Raw genomic sequence first — 5634 nt, forward strand, 5'->3', positions numbered from 1 at the left:
GAAGGGTGGCGGTGGGGGTGGGGGCTGGGAAGGGGGGCTAGGTGGTGGATTTTTTAAAAAAATTTTAACTTTGTTTTTTAATTACTTAGGTTTTTTTAAAAATAAATAAATAAATAAATTGACCAATGACATTGTGACACGTGTCACATGTAACCTGTAAATTAGGTTACCAACCGGTTTTGTTTCATTTTTGGCAAATACATGTGAAAGGTGGTGTTATTCTGGAATAATCAAAAGATGGTGCTATTATTGGAAGACCGCCCAAAGGTGGTGTTATTTTTGACAAATTTTCCAATTGAATATAAATATATAGATAGAAGAGGAAAAGGTTCATAAAAATCAATTAGTTGAATTTGATTGGAGCTTATAGAATTTACATAATTATTAAGAAATAAAGTGGAGGTGGAAAAGTTCTTTGTAAATCTATAACAATAAGGGAGGAGGACACTGATAACTTTTATTTTGTTTTTAAATACTATTAGCCTTTTGGCCCATTCGATGCATGAGTTGTTACTTGATTATTTCATGTGTAGGTATGCTTTTCAATAGTTGAAACTTTTGATATGAAATACGAAGTAATTGTTTCATTTCTAAAACTTAAAGGGAAAAAAAAGAGTGAGGATAGAATTGTGGAAGAAGATGGAGGAATTTAGTAAGGTATATATACATAAAGATTGTGGATATGAAATGACATATTGGTTTAAGTTATATTTTAAGTCTAGGAGTTGAAAATACAGTTTTTATTTTTATAATTCATATGTTTATGTGATGTGTATTAATTGGTTCAACTTGATTTTATTACGGTGGAAATAAAACACTTTATTTTCTTAATTGAATTCGCAAGTTATAGAATGCATAAAGACTTAAACAAATAGATTAAGAGAGGAGTGACGTAGGGAAAATGTAGGTCGTTATCTAATCCTTCCTAAGTCAAACTAAATTTTTAAACACTTAACAAACCTAAATACGGGTATAGAGGTAAGTCAAGGGTCGAACCTAAAGGAACGGTAATGTTAAATCACTCGCAATTATGCGACTAAGCTAGGTCAAAATTGAAGGTAGGTTACACTAACAACTAACAAAACAAACAACAAAACTAAAGAAACACAAGGAATGGGGATCAACTAACTAAACAAACAACAAAACTAAAAAAACTAAAGAAACAATCATGACAACTGCAACAACTTGAGAAGAGAATGCCAATCAAGGGTTGTGAAGACTAATAATAAGAGGTATCAATTGGAATCAAAGAGCTATCTCCTAATTGTTAAGCTAGGGTTCACTATGAATAACAAACTAAGAGAATCACAATCCAAACCAATCAACAATTGCAATTCCTAAATCAATTGGTCGTGTCATTAGCAATTACAGTGCAATCTAGCGTAGTTCTCAAGGACTAATCGAATTATACACATGCAAACCTTCAATAATCACTTTAATCTCAACAATCAATCAACACAATTCCCAAATTAATCACAATTGATCAATCATACAAGTTTCACCCAATTCCTAGTCAAACGACTACTCAAGAATCATCATCTATCAACAAACAACTAAGGAAATCAAGAATCAACAAAATATCAAGAACAATTACACTATTAAGAATCAAACATCAAAATTAAACCAAACAAACATGTAATTGAACAAAGCAATAAAGAGGAGAGAGAATGAGAAATCTTCGTTAATTGATAATGGAGTCTTCAATACAATTGTCATCTTCAATCTTCAATCTCACAAATAACGAGTTAAGTATAAGAGTGGGTACTAAACTTTGGCAAAAGTTGCAAATAGGGGACTCAACTTTCAGAAGTAGCAAATTGGGTAATAAACTATGAGATAGTACTTGCTGGAGAGAATATTCCGGCCACTTAACTTGTACTAACAGGTTGTAATAGGTTTATACAAAAAATAAATAAATAAATAAAAAAAAAACCAATACCCTTTTATCAAAATTCCTAAACCCTTATCAAAATTCTCCAAAACCTCACTTAAATCACCACGCAAATACCAAAGATACCCAACAAAATTACTCCTAATAGTCCTAATTAAAGTATGAGCATTTCGCCCGAGACGAAAACTGTGAGGTTTTAACGAAAATCTAGACTCAAATACAAGTTCAAGAATCAACAACAAAGCCTCCATAACAACACAGTCTTGAAATGGTAGGTAATTAACTATAACTGAACAACTTCATCAACATTGGTTTAGAGGTAATTTCAGTAATGGGTTTTTCAATTAGACCATACGATTATAGTACAATTTAGTTTTCATATTTCATTGAAATTGACCTTTAACAAAGCATTACAAAGCGATAGAAGATGATGAAATGTCTACGAGTGAGTAACGCTGCACTTAAATGAATAGTAAATGCTTCATAAAACACTGGTATGCTAAAACCCGGATATCAAATTTGTAAAGAAAGCATGTAAGATTAGATAAAGAGTGGAGTTGAGAAGGATTTTACCCAGATTTATGAGCAAATTTGGTAAATTTGGCAAAAAAAAAAAAAAAAAAAAAAAAAAAAAAAAAAAAAAAAAAAACAATTAATTTGAAATAATCATTGAATACAACATAACTTGTGGTAATTTATTTTATTCTTGAATAAATGTGGTTAATTTTGCATTCAAGAATTAGTTATTTTTTAAAGCTAAAAAATTTAATTTGAACTAATCCTTATCATTATAATCTGAACTAATTCTTGACATTGTAATTTCTCATAGTTTGTTTTGATAGTATACCGATTATTTTGAATCATATAAGTCAACTTTCCATTAAAATCCTTTGTATAAAATAAATTTGATCTACCAAACTACCACAACTTCATTTTAGACTTTAAGGTATTTGAAAAAAAAAGAATGAGTTTTTTTTTACAGCTAATAAAAAATTAGTTATTAAATTGCTTGTATAACCTGCTACAATAGGTAAAACAAGTTGATTATAAAGTTTAGTACTCAATGTGCAACAAGTAAAAGATGAGTACTTAATCTGCAATAAATAGCAAAGTTTAGTACCTAATAAACCATTGAAATCCCTCACTTTCTCTCTCTAAAACATCCTAAACTAACCTAGATCTAGAGAGAAAAGCTCTCAACCTAAGCTAAAAAATATAATATCTAAAATCGGATTCTCATTTTTTTTCTCTAACCCCAAAAATGGGTATTTATAATCACAAGGATAAAAGAAAATAAAAGAGCAAAGAAAAGAAAAGAAAAGAAAAGAAAAGGGGAAAAGAAAATAAAATAAATAAGAAGAGAAAGGGAAAGTAAAAGGAAAAATAGAAAGATGAAAAGAAAAAAAAAATGAAAGATTAAAAAGATTCGAAAAAGTAAACAAAATGGAAATAATTAGAAGTCAGTGGCTTCGAGCCTTCGAATTCTTGGGTGTTGACTTGAACGAACAATACAAGAGGGGGGGTGAATTGTATTGTGGGGAAACTAGGGTAATTTTTGCGGGATTTGTAAAGAAATTAAGAGAAAACTTAAACTGCACAGAGAGATTTTACGTGGAAAACTTCTTGGCCCTAATCAAGAAGAAAAACCATGACCACAAGGGATTTTAAAACTCAACTCTTAATTATAATAGGGCAAACAACCTATTACAATCTAAGACTCTAACTCAAGTTCCTCAACAAACTTGAGTTCCCCTTCAACCGATCCCTCAATCAGTTGAACGCTCAAAACTCTCTCGATCTCCTTGCTTCACTCAAAGCAATAAACACTCTAGAGTTCACTCAAACTCTTACTCCAAATTACAACTCAATGAATTAAACTCTAATATAAATCACAAGGACACTTTTAGACTGAAGTGGAATAAGTAAGAATAAATATGCTAGAATGCTCAAGTGTGTTTTTGCAAACTGAGGAAAGCGTTATTTATAGAGTTAGAAATGCATCCACTAAACAGTTAGTTAGTTCCACTAACTCCACGTTCCTCAACTTGAGGAGCACGTAGAAGTGAAATACTTGTGCTGCAAGTGAAAGAAACTAACCCATGATTTTTTCAAACTCCAAAACTGCTTCCTTAATTTTCTCAACCAATTTGACTGATTAAAACCCACGTTAAAATATTTTCCAAAAAAAAATCTTTTTCTCAAAAATAAAAACCAAATCAGTTGAAAGATATTTTAGAAAGATATTTAATATTTTCCAAAAGATAATTAATTAAGTAAATAATATCTAATAGAAATATAGGAAAATATAATTAATTAAAATAAGATAACTATTCCACTTGACTCCTACTAATGTCAATATAATTTATACATACAAGAAGCTAAAAAGATAACCTATTAACTTTTAAACTCCTTGCTTTCTCTGAGGATTCTTCGACTCAAAAGATTCCACACTTTAGTTCCCTCGGGGAACTAATGTCTTGCTTTCTTGATTTTATCTTCTCGCTTAGTCTTTTGTCTTCTTTGTCTTCAAGTATGCTCGTTCCTCCTCAGGTACATCATCACATACTTCAGTTTCCTCCTCGAAACCTAAGACTTACAATACTTAAAGACACTTGTTAAAACGTGTAAGTTTGATTGAGTCATCATCAAAACACATAAGTGTCAACATTGGGCAACACTTAAATTAGGAAATAATCCCCTGCTTCTCAAACCATCAATCACGCACCATCACACCGTTTATGACAGCCGTTCGATCATCCCAATTTATCAAAAACAGAGGCTCCAACTTATACACACTTGTGCGCACGCACAAGTGGGTTTTCACGCGCGCACCGTCCTTTGGTTGCGATGATATTTGCGGGGCTTCAGGTACGGTGGTTTGCTATGGAGAAATCGGGGAAAGAGGCGGAATAGGTGGTGGTTATTACGGCTGGAAGGTAGTGCGAAGGTGGTGTTTACAAGGGGCAGCAGCTCGGTGATGCAGGGGTTGCGTTTGAAGGTGAAGTGCGACTGGTAGTGGAGGCAATTGGTGGTCGTGGCTAGAACAGGGGATGCAACAGATTATGGCGGTTGTTGCGGGTTGATGATGGTGGTTGGTGAGTGACTGGAGGCGGAACTGTGTTGGTCAGGTGCGGCTGCTAGGAGTTGTAATTGCTGTTGGTTAATTGGGGGAGGAATGGAAGTGTGTGAGTGGCGGAACTGCCGTGGTGGAGGAGGTGCAATTGGTGGCCGATTTTGGGGGCTGCTGGTTGCATGTAGAGGTGACGGAATAGGAGGCCTGCTAATTGGCGGTTGCGGAGGTTGCCATGAGTTGTTATTGGTGTAGCTCGTCTGCGCTCCCGAGCATCCTATCATTGGTGCACTCGAGGTGATGCCCGTGAGGAATGCAACCTTCTAAATGTGCAACTTGACTTGATTATTCACCTACAAAACACAATTAAAACAAAAATTAAAATAAAATGAAGTAAAATGAATACAAAATTAACAAAAAAACATAAAAGAAAGGAAATGAAAATGAAAAGAATAAAAGAAAGGAAAATTTGTCTAGAATAATTCAACTTTTAGGCCGTCTGTTAAAAATAATCCCACCATAGGATTATTTTTACATAATCCCACCTTTGTACCCACCCTGCCATAAATGGTCACAACCGGTCATTTAACTTGTTATGACAAGTTACCATACACGTGGCAACCTGTAACTTGTAAAAAAAATAAAAATGAAAATAAAATAAAATAAATATTTA

Source organism: Chenopodium album, chromosome 8, assembly GCF_948465745.1.
Source record: "Chenopodium album chromosome 8, dcCheAlbu1.1, whole genome shotgun sequence".
Classification (NCBI taxonomy): Eukaryota; Viridiplantae; Streptophyta; class Magnoliopsida; order Caryophyllales; family Amaranthaceae; genus Chenopodium; species Chenopodium album.